Source organism: Bos grunniens, chromosome 2 (genome assembly GCF_055505025.1).
Source record: "Bos grunniens cultivar Pamir isolate PY7600 chromosome 2, Bosgru_T2T1.0, whole genome shotgun sequence".
Classification (NCBI taxonomy): Eukaryota; Metazoa; Chordata; class Mammalia; order Artiodactyla; family Bovidae; genus Bos; species Bos grunniens.
This window is the reverse complement of record NC_141166.1, coordinates 16,451,219-16,466,599: the sequence shown is the minus strand read 5'-3', so window position 1 is coordinate 16,466,599 and position 15,381 is coordinate 16,451,219. Positions and strand designations below refer to the sequence as shown.

The 15,381-nt window shown below is 44.7% G+C and overlaps 1 protein-coding gene across 7 annotated transcripts in view; it reads left to right on the top strand.

Annotated features, from left to right (window-relative positions):
- PHC2 (polyhomeotic homolog 2) overlaps positions 1-15,381 on the top strand; it is a 113,540-nt gene that overhangs the window by 44,977 nt on the left and 53,182 nt on the right. The window lies entirely within an intron of this gene.

Below are 15,381 nucleotides of genomic sequence, written 5' to 3'. Positions count from 1 at the left end.
AGGAGTACGTCAAGGGCTGTATATTGTTACCCTGATTATTTAACTTATATGCAGAGTACATCATGAGAAACTCTGGGCTGGAGGAAGCACAAGCTGGAATCAAGATTGCTGGGAGAAATATCAATAACCTCAGATATGCAAATGACACCACCCTTGTGGCAGAAAGTGAAGAGGAACTAAAAAGCCTCTTGATGAAGGTGAAAGAGGAGAGTGAAAAAGTTGGCTTAAAGCTCAACATTCAGAAAACAAAGATCATGGCATCTGGTCCCATCACTTCATGGGAAATAGATGGGGAAACAGTGGAAACAGTGTCAGACTTTATTTTTTGGGGCTCCAAAATCACTGCAGATGGTGACTGCAGCCATGAAATTAGAAGAAGCTTACTCCTTGAAAGGAAAGTTATGACCAACCTAGATAGCATATTGAAAAGCAGAGACATTACTTTGCCAACAAAGGTCCGTCTAGTCAAGGCTATGATTTTTCCAGTAGTCATGTATGGATGTGAGAGTTGGACTGTGAAGAAGGCTGAGAGCCGAAGAATTGATGCTTTTGAACTGTGGTGTTGGAGAAGACTCTTGAGAGTCCCATGGACTGCAAGGAGATCCAACCAGTCCATTCTAAAGGAGATCAGTCCTGGGATTTCTTTGGAAGGAATGATGGTAAAGCTGAAACTCCAGTACTTTGGCCACCTCATGCGAAGAGTTGACTCATTGGAAAAGACTCTGATGCTGGGAGGGATTGGGGGCAGGAGGAGAAGGGGATGACAGAGGATGAGATGGCTGGATGGCATCACCGACTCGATGGATGTGAGTTTGAGTGAACTCCGGGGGTTGGTGATGGACAGGGAGGCCTGGCGTGTTGCAATTCATGGGGTCGCAAAGAGTTGGACATGACTGAGCGACTGAACTGAACTGAACTGAATGGTCTAGTGGTTTTCCCTACTTTCTTCAATTTAAGTTTGAATTTTGCAGTAAGAAGTTCATGATTTGAGCCACAGTCAGCTCCCAGTCTTGTTTTTGCTGACTGTATAGAGGTTCTCTATCTTTGGCTGCAAAGAATATAATCAATCTGATTTCAGTATTGACCATCTGGTGATATCCATGTGTATAATTGTCTCTTGTGTTGTTGAAAGAGAGTGTTTGCTATGACCAGTGTGTTCTCTTGGCAAAACTCTATAAGGCCAAACTTGCCTGTAAATCCAGATATCTCTTGACGGCCTACCTTTGCATTCCATTCCCCATGATGAAACATATTTTTGGGGTGTTAGTTGTAGAAGATCTTGTAGGTCATCATAGAACCAGTCAACTTCAGCTTCTTGGGCATTAGTGGTTGGGGCATAGACTTGTATTACTGTGATACTGAATGGTTTGCCTTGGAAACGAACAGAGATCATTTGCCCTGCACCACACTCGTGCCCTGTGGTGCATGTACTCAGAAAGGGGCACGTACCCAAGTACTGCATTTCAGACTCTTTTGTTGTCTATGAGGGCTACTCCATTTCTTCTAAGAGATTCTTTCCCAAAGAGTGGATATAATGGTCATCTGAATTGAGTTTGCCCATTCCCATCCATTTTAGCTTGCTGATTCCTAAAATGTCAGTGTTCACTCTTGTCATCTCCTGTTTGACCACTTCCAATTTACCTTGATTCATGGACCTAACATTCCAGGTTCCTATGCTATATTGTTTTTTAAAGCATCGGACTTTACTTCCATCCCCAGTCACATCCACAATTGGGCATTGTTTTCGCTTTGGCTCCATCTTTTCATTCTTTCTGGAGTTATTTCTCCAGTCTTCTCCAGTAGCATATTAGGCACCTACCAACCTGGGGAGTTCATCTTTCAGTGTTTTATCTTTTTGCCTTTTCATACTGTTCGTGGGGTTCTCAAGGCAAGAATACTGAAGTGGTTTGCCATTCCCTTCTCCAGTGGACACATTTTGTCAGAACTCTCCACCATGACCCGTCTGTCTTGAGTGGCCCTACATGGCATGGTTCATAGTTTGATTGAGTTAGGCTGTGGTCCACATGATAAGTTGAGCCAACTTACAGTAGCTCAAAGCCCCTTTCTGTGTACATGGACTAAAGGGCATGAGCCTGGTACAGGGCAAAGCTTCCAAACCGCTATGTACAGATTTGAGAGATGATACGATAGTGGTGCCTGGACCACCAGCATCAGAGATCAGTATGTGGGATTGGCAGTCAGTTTTGACAAACTCTCCAGTGGATTTTCAGGTATGCTAAGGTTTGGGAACCACTGTGGGCCTGAAAATTAGCATTTTTAATAAGTGCCCAAGTGGTACTGCCCACTCCTTGAAAACCTCTGCTCTAAGAATAGAGAAGAGGGGACAGTGTGTAATGGGGATAATCTCCTTCCCCCTAGAATGCAACCTCCCCACTTCCCGAGTCCCAGTCAAACCCATCTTTGAAGGCCCACTCCAAGGGAAACTTCTAGATAACTGGACAGTAGGTTATCACATTACACCTTATTACATTTCAGGAATCAGCAGACTAGGAATGGTTGGGGGAGGGAGATCAAATAAGAAGTATGCAGCAGAGACTAGATGTGGCCCTCAGAGCCTGAGCTGTTTACTGTCTGGCCCTTTACAGAAAATGTTTGCCAATTCCTCTTATATTTATTTATGTACTTTTCTTATTTCTCCTCATAAACTGCTAACTCCAAAGTCAATATCTGAATCATATTTGTGTTTCATTCAGTACCAAGCACATGATAGTTGCTCAACAAACATGGAGAGGATGGATGTTGGTTGGGTGAGCCAGTTTTGTGTTTAACCAGTGTTCTGAGGTCCAAAAGAAATGATCAGCCTTTCTACTTAGCTACCTTTGTGGCCGCCATGTCCACGAAATAAGAACAATAGTTTCTCATTTGAGTAGATGACGAGAATCGAGAGGTTTACACCAATGGAATTTATTCTTTTCGTTAGTGACTTGAATGATGAAAACCAGTTAGGAGTTGTCCTGTTGCTTGAAAAACAAGACTAGCATTTTAGAATGTTCATAAATGTGAGTGTTAAAAATAAGCTAAAAGCTTGAATTTTCACTTGGATTTCTGGTGTCCAGTAAAAGATTTTCATGGTTACACACTACCAGAGTTAAAAAGAGACCCTGGAGGGACTTCCCTGGTGGTCCAGTGGTTAAAATTTTGCCTTCCAAGGCAGGGAGTGTGGGTTTGGTCCTTGATCCCTGATTGAGGAGCTAAGATCCCACATGCCTTGTGGTTAAAAAACCAAAACATAAAACAGAAACGATATTATGACAAATTCAATAAAGACTTTATAAAATGGTCCACATTAAAAAAAAAATCTTTAAAAAGAGAGAGAGACCCTAGAGGCAACACTGCATGGATCCCACAGTCCTGGCTCACCCTCTGCTTGAATGCCTCCACCAACTGAAAACTCATTTCTTCACAAAGCAGCCCTCCACTTTTAACAACTCCAACTGTTAGTAAGCACTTTTTTTCTGTTGAGTTGAAGTCTATCTCCTTACAGTTTCCACTCTGTAGTCCTATTCTAGCTATCACAATTAGCTACTGAAGTTTTATAATTATGAGGGGGAAAGTAAGGTAAATGTACACTTGCCTGGAAAGAGTGGAAAGTTGAAGAGGATCTACCCCTGTTTAGATAGTTTTCTTCTGCAAACAGTAGCAAGATGGTCTAAAAATACCAGAAGCTAAAAGCCAGCAGGTATGCCAAAAGAAATAAAGCAAACATATGGGTATAAAATGGGATAGAACATAACATTCCAAATACAATAGGAAGCAAAAGACTGGTGGTGACAGTAGATCACAGGCTGACCACAGACAGGCTGTGTTTCTGCTCGAGGGGAAGGTTAATAGCAATTAGAGGCTATTCTTTGGGACAAATGAGGGAAAGAGCTGGGCTGGGGCGGGGATGGGTGTGGGAGTGGGGGAAACTCTGAATTGCTTTGTGATCCCAAAGCTCTGCACTGGCTGCCAGGACAAGTTGCTAGGGCAGACACACAGCAAGAGAAAGCCTCTTAGGAATGGCTGAGTCCTTTAACCGGTGGGCTGGGCCAAAGTAGTGAGGGCCTAAGGAGGGAGCTGTTGCAAAGGAGATGGGAGGAGTGGGCGGAGGAAGGATGCTCAATACCTGTCCACAGTATAATGTTGGCTGAGTACTCATCCAGACACCTTGCGAACTGACCAGCCGATCACTGCATGAAAAGTAGCTCCAGGACCCATTTTTATTTTCATTTTTCTGTTCATTTTTGTTTAGAGTACAGTTGCTTTATAATGTTGTGTCAGTTTCTGCCATACAGCAAAGTGAATCAGTTATATGTATACATATATCCCCTCTTTCTTAGAGTTCCTTCCCATTTAGGTCACCAGAGAGCATTGAGTAGAGTTCCCTGTGCTATAAAGTAGGTTATAGCACTGTTATAACTTATTAGTTATCTATTTTATGCATGTGAATTCGCTCAGTCGTGTCCAACTCTTTGCGACCCCATGGACTGTAGCCCACCAGGCTCCTCCATCCATGGAATTTTCTAGGCAAGAGCACTGGAGTGGGTTGCCATTTCCTTCTCCAGGGGATCTTCCCAACCCAGGGATCGAACCCGGGTCTCCCGCATTGTGGGCAGACGCTTTACTGTCAGCCACCAGGGAATCCCATTTTATGCATAGTAGTGCATATATGTCAATCCTAATCTCCCAGTTTGTCCCACCCCATCCCTTGGTATCCATACATTTCTTCTCTACATCTGTGTCTCCGTAAGAACAATGTTTATTGATCACTTACTCTCTGCTTTTCTAAAGCACCGTTACCGCTCAGAGCCTGGGGTAGTGTGGGGCACTTAATCTAAAACTAGCAGACGCTAATAAGCTTCTGGTCTCATACCATCCGCCTGTCTTCCCAGCACACATGTGCATGAGTGCGCATGCGTGAACCTGCCCCTCTCACACATACACACATCGTACATACCATGGTTAAATCTACATAGTTATCACCTCTTCTAGTTTCACCTGTGTGATGGGATTTTTTTTTTTTTCCTTTTTTTCCGCCGCCCTTTGCTTAGGAAGAAAATATCTTAGATTTGAGAAAGGGGCTTTTAGGATGCTGGGGAAGAGTTTATAATCAAGCCTAGAATAGGAGTATGTTCAATAATTGTAAAGGGTTAAAAGCCCAAAGGTGTTGAGGGTCTTCCCTTCTCCACATTCAAGGAGCTCCCATATGACAGTTGAGACTTGAGTTCTAGATTCAGACTGTTCTGGTTTCTGCCATTTAATAGCTGTGTGATCTTGGACAAGCCGTGTGACTTCTCAGAACCCGCTTTCTCAGCAGGTTCCTCAGCAGTGGTGGCTGTTGTTCAGTTGCCAAGTCATATCCAACTCTTCACAACGCCATGGACTGTAGCACGCCAGGCTTCCCTGTCCCTCACCATCTCCAGGACTTTGTCCAAGTTCATGTCCATTGAATCTATGATGCCATCCAATCATCTCATCCTCTGTCGCCCGCTTCTCCTTCTGATTTTAATCTTTCCCAGCATCAGGGTCTTTTCCAATGGATCAGCTGTTTGCATCAGGTGACCAAACTATTGGAGCATCAGCTTCAAAATCAGTCCTTCCAAAGAGTATTCAGGGTTGACTTCCTTTAAGATTGACTTGTTTGATCTCATTGCTTTCCAAGGGATTCTCAAGAGTCTTCTCCAGCACCACAGATCAAAAGCATCAGTTCTTTAGCACTCTGCCTTTTTTATGGTCCAGCTCTCACATCCATACATGACTACTAAAAAGACCATAGCTTTGACTAGATGAATCTTTGTCAGCAAAGTGATGTCTTTGCTTTTATTACCCTGCTTCCTCAGCAGTAATGATCAGTAATTACTACTCCAAAACAATGCCAGAAAGAGTAAGCAGGTGAGGAGGCTGATCATTATTAAATGCCTATTCTGTGCTGCAAATTGTACTTGCATTTTATTATTCAATTTTTCCAATCAGTCTTAAAAATCTATATCAGTAGCACTGTTTACAAATGAGGAAACTGAGGCCCATGGACTTAAGTAACCTAAGGTTTCCCAGCTAGAGCAGAGGCAGGGATGGAAGTAGCCTGCTCTGAATACAGAGCTCTTCCTTGCTTCTTCTAAATCATGTTGCTCCCTGAGACTGTGCCTGGCACATAGTGGACTTTCAGGAAAGGTAGATGTCCTTCATCCCCCAAATGATTTTGTAAACAACGTGAACAGGACCAGACTTATATCTAAATAAGATAATTATCTGAAAATAGGTACAGGAAAGGCTTACAAATGTTAGACACACCCTAAATCCAGGTGTGATTTCTGGGATACACAGAGGCAAGCCTGGGGAGAGTTACAGTTGACAGATCTGCTGTGTACTGACACCCTGCTTGAGATAACACCTGTGAGATGGTCTATCAGACAGAAGGCCGTAGGTGCCAAGTTAAATTGGTAAGAAATTCACTGGCCCAGAGAGACCTAGACTGGGGTGCACATAAGTCACTCTGCCATTTGTATGTAGACTTGCAACCCTGGTTTCAGACCACATGCCATTTGCAAGCTCCATGGCCTCAAGTAACTTATTAGAGTGCTCTGAACCTCAATTTTCCTGTGGGAAATTGAAGATATAATCCGTGTATCATAGGTTTATTGTGAGGAATAAATAAGATCATGCATTTCAGGCTCCTGTCACTAAGCAGGTACCCCCAGAATGGCAAGAATTATCGGTTACCAGCACCGGATCTAAGGGCACTGGCCTCCTAGTGCATAAAAGATCATTCACATACAGACCAAGAGTATGAGGTATCACTTCTACCCCAGGCTATCTATCTCTCTATAATATCTCAAAGCCCCATTTTTTAAGCTCCTCATAGCGAATAATAAAGGAAACTCTGAAGGAGGAAGGCTACACTCTTGGAGTAAGCTCTGGGGGGAGCATGTTCAAATGGCAGTGCCCCAACATAGCCCCTGCTTCTTCAAGGGACTCTTGACCCTGGTGTTCATAATGTGAGCAAATGCCAAGTCAAGTGATAGCTACAGGGCCACCGGTAGATCCAAGGTATATCCAGTTTGGAGCATAGGACAAGAAGAGAAAATACGTCTGGTGAAGACTTTATAGAGGGTCGTCCTTGGTGGTCCAGTGGTTAAAAATCCACCTTCCAGTGCAGGGGACACAGGTTTGATCCGTGGTTGGGGAATTAAGATCCCACATGCCTCAGAGGTACTGAGCCCACACACGGCAACTAGAGAGTCCGTCCTCTCTAAAGCCTGTGCTCCACAACAAGAGAAGCTCTTCCCTTCACACACATACACACACACACACACCCCCCGCAACAAAGACTCAGCACAACCGGAAAAAAAAAACAAACACTTTATAGATAAATGTCCATGTCCTTGAACAATTACTTTGAAAGCCTGGCTATTTCCCCTAATCTCTGTCCTAGCTCAGTAATGCTTGTCAGAAAGTAGCAACAGTAGACAGACTAGCCTACTGTGACTTAACCCAACGTCAGGCCAGTTCAAGGCTGAGATGGGGTGGCAGAAAATGGAATGCACTAGAAATGGGGAGGGGGATGTGAGCTTGGCAGAGAAACTTAGTATGGAGAGGTTTTTATAGAGGCCTTTTTATAGCCTTGGCTCCTGAGACTTACACGTACAAATCCCAGGAAGGCAGAGTTCTGCTAAAACTATACAGGGGAAAACGGACTGAAACCATCAGATGAAGAGTTTACTTTGTCCCCAGGCATACAAAAGAAGAGTTTTCTAACTTTGAGGTTATTGGTGGAAATCGAAGTATCTTTTTCTCATAAAAGAGTCTTCTTTTACCCTACGGTGGCTCAGTGGGTAAAGAATCCACCTGCAATGCAAGAGACACGGGAGATGCTGGTTCGATCCCTGGATTGGGAAGATCCTGTGGAGAAGGAAATGGCAACCCACTCCGGTATTCTTTCCTGAAAAATCCCATGGATAGAGGAGCCTGGTGGGCTACAGTCCATGAGAGTGCAGAGTTGGACACAACTTAGCAACTAAACAACAACAACCTACTCTCTTTTGAGTCTGTGCCATAATCTAGGAGGCTGTTCAAACAGCAGCCACTGTGTCCCATAGTTGTCCCATAGTTCTGGGGATTATAAATCCAAAGTCAAGGTCTTAATCCAGGTCAGCAGGGCCATGCTCCCCCTGACAGGCTTCCTTGCCTCTTCCTGGCTTCTGGTGACCCCAGGTATCCCCTGGTTTATGAAAACATTACTCCACTCTCTGCCCACATCTTCACGTGGCTGCTTTCTCTTCTTGTGCGTCTGCCTCTTCACACTGCACTCTTTCATAAGGACACCAGTCATTGGATGAGGGGCCTACCCTATGCAGGTATGACCTCTTGTTAACTTAGTATATCTACAGCGCTTCCAAATTAGGCCTCTTTCTGACATGTCGGCATTAGGAATCGGGCATCTTTTTGAGGGGACACAGTTCAGCCCATAACAAGGAGTATTTGAAGTGAGAGAAAAAAGGACACAGATACAGTGTATGATGGCTGGCTGGGAAATTAAAGAGATGAATGTCCCAACATTAGGCACCAACTTAATGTAACAACTGGATTCAAGTTTGTCTGAACCAATAGAGTAGCATCCATCTTCAAACCCTGGAGTTAAGACTGAAGAACCTTTAATAATGTCAATAATAATAGCAATTAATAATAATCATGATAGCAGCAAATAACATTCATTAAGAGTTTACTAAGTGCCAGTTACATATCTAACTGCTATCTTTGTATTATCTCATCTAATACTCCGAACAACCCTACAAGGTGATATCGTTACCCCAGTTTTACAGTTGAGGAGACCAAAGCCTGGATGGGGTGGCGGGGGGAACTTCCTAACTTCCTTGGAGTCAAACTGAGAAGCTGAAGGTGGAGCCCAGGCAGGCTGGTTCGAGAGCACACTACTCACTACGGAGATCAACCGTCTAAATCTTCTATTCCTGAAGAGCCTTCTGGAAAAACGGCCTTTTAAAAACAGGCGCAAACGTAAACAGATAAAACAGACCAGACCATGGTTCTTTATAGAGAGACTTCTGAATGTGACTGTGACTGATGACAGAAACAACCTTTGGGATCTTCACTATTGAACAGGTTTAAAGTAATCATTCTCCAAACCCCAAATCAGGCTTGCCTCCTCACGTTCAGCACGTGCTTACCATCTGCTCAGCGTGGCCCTCGGTGCTTTACAGATATCTCATTTACCCCACAGAACCAGCCTATGAGGGAAATGGGGTCTCATTTCTCTGCTGAAGAAACTGAGGCCCAATAGATGATATAACTTGCTCAAGGACACGTGGCTAGTGTGTGGCCTGCTCAGAATTTGAACCCAGGTCTTTCTAACACCAGAGCCCATGCTGTCAGCCAGCCTGCTGCAGGTGTGCAGTCAGCCGTGTGGGTCTGCACAAACCAGGGGCCCTAAAAACTACAGGCCGCGCACCAAACACAGCCCACCTCCTTTTCATAACTAATATTTTATTGGAATACAGCCACACTCTTCTTAGGGCTTGTCCGTGGCTGCTTTTGCACAGCAGAGCTGAGTGGTTTCAGCAGAGCCTAAAATATTTGCTCTCAGGCCCATTTCAGAAGTGCCGGTCTTGCCACAGAAGATGCAGGCTATATAGCTGCCCTGCCCTAGAGCAGTGGGGCTAAGGCTGCCTCTATCCCCAAACACCCAGGGCCGACATAACATGGCGTTATCTGCATGTTCCTTCCAAAAGAGATCAGATCCTTTTCCCCTTCATATTCTTCAGCCAGCCAGCACCAGCTTGTTAGAGAAACACTTGATAGAGTCTGCTGTCTATAAATTACAAACAAAACAATGGGGTTTCAGAAAAAGTTTGCTCATTTAAATTTATAGGGTTCTGACCTTAACCAAGTAACTGAGGTTAACATCACCAATAACATATCACCCTGGAGATGAGGTACTGGGAAGGACACAGCAGCACTTTGCTGAAAAAAGGCTAACCTCAATCTGCTGCTGCTGCTGCCGCTAAGTCGCTTCAGTCATGTCCGACTCTGTGCGACCCCATAGACAGCAGCCCACCAGGCTCCTCCATCCCTGGGATTCTCCAGGCAAGAACACTGGAGTGGGCTGCCATTTCCTCCTCCAATGCATGAAAATGAAAAGTGAAAGTGAAGTTGTTCAGTCGTGTCCGACTCTTAGCAACCCCATGGACTGCAGCCTACCAGGCTCCTCTGTCCATGGGATTTTCCAGGCAAGAGTACTGGAGTGGGGGGCCATTGCTTTCTCCAAGCCTCAATCTAATCATGAGGGAAAAAAAAAAAAACCCACCAAGTAAACTGAAATTGAAGAACAGTCGGGAGAATAATTGACCAGTTCTCATCAAAAAATGTCAATAACATAAAAGACCAGACAGAACTAAACTGTCACAGGTCAGAGGAGACTGAGGAGGCGTGAAAATCAAATGCTGTGTGGTATCCAGGACCAGTGGTGGTTTAGTCACTAAGTCGTGTCTGACTCTTGTGACCCCATGGACTGAGCCCACCAGGCTCCTCTGTCCATAGGATTTTCCAGGCAAGAATACTGGAGTGGGTTGCCCTTTCCTTCTCCAAGGGATCTTCCTGACCCAGGGAGTAAACCCGGGCCTCCTGCACTGCAGGCAGTTTCTTTACTGACTGAGCTACCAGGGAAGCCCATTCCAAGGACTAAAAGGAGGACCAAATATGGTCTGTAATTTGTTTAATAACAGTGTATCTATGTGACTTTCCTGGTTTTGATGATTATACTGTGGTTCCTAAGAGTATATGGGAGCTCTTGCCTATTCTCCCAACTTTATAAATCTAAAATTATTTCCAAGTACAAAATAAAAGAGATGCATCCCACGGGCGTGCTTAGTCGTGTCCGACCCTTTGTGACCCCATGGACTCTTCTGTCCATGGAATTTTCCAAGTAAGAATACCTAGTGGGTTGCCATTTCCTCCTCTAGGGAATCTTCCCAACCCAGGAATTGAAACCGCATCTCTCAGTGCGTCTCTTAAAAATATTTTTTTTTATTTGTTGGGTTCTATTTCACAGTGAAATTGTTCTATTTTGATGGCTAGGACTACGTGACCAGTTTTAAACTCTCATCCTTCATTTCTGCCTTTGTGGGCCTTCTTTTATGTAGTTGGGTTTCTAGAGACACTAAAGGAGACAACATATAGAGGACTGGGGAGAGAGAAGAACTTTTCACAGCAGTTTGAGCTAAATCCATCTGGGCTGTTTCCAGTGTATCAGTAACCTCAGACAGCTGCCAGAGGCATAATCACATTAGTGCAAATCACGACACTTATGTTGATGCAGAAACTGTAGGGAAGTGCAAGGAGTTCTCCTTTCGGGCCCCTGAGTCTAGAGAGCTTGAACGCTTTGCTAACACTGACTTGTACCTCGACAGAGAAGCAGCCAGAGGAGAGGCAGATCCGCAGCAAAGAGCACTGTCCTCTGCCTCTTCAAACTCCCCATCCCCTCGCCAGCAGCCTCTGAGGGGCACTAGACTGCTCATCTCCCATCAGTCAGTCTCCACTTCCATTAGGGGAAGCCGACCCCACTCCACCCCCAAGGCTTTAAGCTCCATTTGGAGAGCTCTGTTTTCAGTTTCTTCTACTCTACTTCCCTGGAACCCCGGTCACAGCTGTAATCCGCGGCAAATGGATTTATTTCCCTGACCCTCGGGACAAAAGCCTAGTGTTCCCCAGACTTGGTGGCTCCTGGGAGGGCAGAACCATCAGTGTTTCTCCAGCTGCTGGTCTCAGGCCCTCTGGGCAGCAGGGACCTGTAATCAGATCACTATCGGAGCCAGTTACAGTCAGCATATCATTCAAAGTGGTCCCTCACGGCGGGGAAGGGGAAATGACTAAAGTACCAATCACAGCCTTTGGAGTGCCAGCTCACACAAAACTACACAGTGAGTTGGAACCCCGAGAAAAACAGACTACCAGTTCTAGACGTGAGCCATTAACCAGATCTGGCTAGGTTTGCAGTGGGAGTCCACAGGGATGGGTGGCCTTGGGGGAGAAGTAAGGAACTAGTTAGGAGAAGGGAGGAATAAGGGTAGGAATTGAAAAGGAAATTGAATAGGGGTATGTAAAATGTTGAAAGCCGAGTTAAGTTTAAAGTATTCGGATTTTCTCATGTGGGGCCCCAGGGTGGGGGTGTAAGGAGACTCCACCTGTGCCTCCGTGGCTCCCATGAGCCTTCAGAGCATCTGCTGCTTCCCACAGAGCAGAGCTTCGGGGCAGAAGGCCCTGCAAGCTTGGCTTCAAAGAGTGGACTGTAGTCAAAAATGTCTAGAAGCTGCTATATTGTTCTACGCTTACTAATTAATTCTGTTTCTTTCTAACCCTAGTTCCTTTCCACCAGGAGACCAGTGAGAAAGTGACATATGGCAGGACCCTAGCTTCAGATTTCTCCTTAGGACAAACTCCAGTCCTCCAGTTGAGCAAATTCAACCACAGGTCCAGTAGGTTTGCCAGGGATGCCTCCATGTCCGTGCTTCTGGAGGACAGTCAGCGAAGCCCAGTCTCCTTAAATGACTCACTTCCCCAAATGCTAGGCTTCAATTTTTGCATAGGGAAAACAAGGGGGATTATGGTAATGTTTGATTTCTTAAATTGATTAGTGAGTGCCCTTGCGTATTATCCTTTGTATATTATATACATGCGTGCTCAGTCCCTCAGCCATGTTGAACTCTCCGCAGCCCCATGGACTGTAGCCTGCTAGGCTCCTCTGTCCACAAGATTTCCCAGGCAGGACTACTGGAGTGGGTTGCCATTTCCTACTCCAGGGGATCTTCCTAACCCAGGGATGAACTCCCGTCTCCTGCATTAGCAGGCAGATCCTTTACCAGTAAGCCACCTGGGAAGCCCATATTATATACAGAGAGAGGTTGTTTTGTAAGTATGCAATATTTAATAGACATTAATTAATAATTAGGGGTTAAATTCAGTGACCACAATTCTTTGCCACCTCTGAAAATCTAGTTTGCTCTGGTATAGACTTTGGCCAGTGTCATTGAAATAATTGCTCAAGCTGAGATCATGAATGACATCTCAGAGGGTGTAGTGTGGGAAGAGCTCTGGCTTTGGAGTCAGACTGAGTTTTGCATCCCAGTTCTGTGACGACCGTAGATAAGTTACTTTGATAAGTTCTTCATTGACAAAATTGGGATAAAATCTATCCCGTAAGAGAGATCATGTATATTTATAAAGCATCTACTATAGAGATTGATACATAATAGGTGCTCAATAAATAATCAATATTTTAGTGCAGATACTGATGGAAGGTACTGGAATTAAAACACCAGTGGTGTATGCTTTAAAGGAGTTGGTGAGAATTCTGCAGATGAGATAGAAATTAATCAAAGCTTTCCAGCAAGAAGTAGGATGGAGTATGGTATGTTTCACGCAATTTTGTTCAACAAAAATTTATGAAATAAAACACTAGGTATAAATGGGAAAACAGGATATAATCCTTGTTCCCCAGAAGTTCACAGTCTAGTGAGAAAGACAGACATATAAGCAGATCAGTTTCATGTGACATGACATTACAAGATCTAGGAGAGAGGTAAGCACAAAGTGTCATGGAATAGCCAACCAACTGGACGGCTCTAAGGGAGAAATTAAAACCTAGTTTGAAGTAAGCAAGACAAATGTTAGAGGAATCTGTGTTCAGTAAAATTTTCACAGAAGAGCCTCAGGTTGTTCCGATGATCTGAGGAGCTCGTTTAGTGACAAATGGAAGACGGGCATTACAGGGAGGAGGGAGTAACATAAGTAAAAGCATGGAGGTCGGAAACAACTAGGTGTCCGAAACTTCAAGTCCTTGGGAATCACGCCGTTTACAGTGACAGTGTGGTGTGGAAAGTGAGGCCAGGGAGGCAGGCAGGGTCAGCTCATGGGCGTCCATATGCCACATTGAGAAACAGAGGGGAAACTGTGAGAGCCCAAGAACAGAGAGAATGACCAAATGGTGTAGGGACAACAGGAATATCAAAGAATGGAGTTGAGGGAAGCTGTTTGGTAGTTCCTCAGAAAGCTAAATATTGAGCTCCCATCAGTTCAGTTCAGTCACTCAGTCGTGTCCGACTCTTTGGGATCCCATGAACGCAGCACGCCAGGCCTCCCTGTCCATCTCCAACTGCCGGAGTCCACCCAAACCCACGTCCACTGAGTCGGTGATGCCATCCAGCCATCTCATCCTCTGTCGTTAGGGTCCTTTCAAATGAGTCAGCTCTTTTCATCAGGTGACCAAAGTATTGGAGTTTCAGCTTCAACATCAGTCCTTCCAGTGAACACCCAGGACTGATCTCCTCCAGGATGGACTGGTTGGATCGTCTTGCAGCCCAAGGGACTCTCAAGAGTCTTCTCCAACACCACAGTTCAAAAGCATCAATTCTTCAGTGCTCAGCTTTCTTCACAGTCCAACTCTCACATCCATACATGACCACTGGAAAAACCAGAGCCTTGACTAGATGGACCTTTGTTGGCAAAGTAATGTCTCTGCTTTTTAATATGCTGTCTTATGGTCTAGAGATTCCACTCCTAAGTATATACCTAAGAAGAATTGAAAGCAGGGACTCAAACAGGTACTTGTATACCCATGTTCATAGCAGTGTTATTCACAGTGGCCAAAACGTGGAAATAACCCAAGGGTGCATCAATGGATGAATTGATACACAACATGTGATAGATACATACAATGGGACGTTATTCAACCGTAAGGAGGGATGAAATTCTGATACATGCTACAAAACGGATAGACCTTGAAAAGTGAAAGCGAAACGTGAAAGTGTTAGTCACTTGATCATGTCCCACTCTTTGCAGCCCCATGGACTGTAGCCCACCAGGTTCCTCTGTCCCTGGGAGTTCTCCAGGCAAGAATACTGGAATGGGTTGCCATTCCATTCTCCAGTCTTTGAAAACATGCTAAATAAAATAAACTAGACACAAAAGGTCAAATATTACAGGATTCCACTTATATGAGATATCTAGAAGAGACATTTATAGAGATAGAAAGTAGATTAGAATTCATCAGGGGCTGGACATTCACTTATTGCTAAATGATGATGGAGTTTGTGTTTGGAGTGGTGAAAATTCTGGACATAGATAGTGGTTGCCCAAGGCCATGCAGCTAGTCACAGTAGAGCTGGCATTCCCAAAGCCAGGATTACTGGACTCCTAAATCCATGCTCTGTCTTCTTTAGCATGTCTCCTCTCCTGGGACGATTGAGCACCAGAGAATGGGCAGAGGGAAAGGCTGGTGATCTGTTCACCTGCAGCAGTAACTACTCTGCATGTGCGAAACCTAGGGAAACCCTCCTTCTCTTTCCCTGCACCACACTGCACACATCCCTCAAC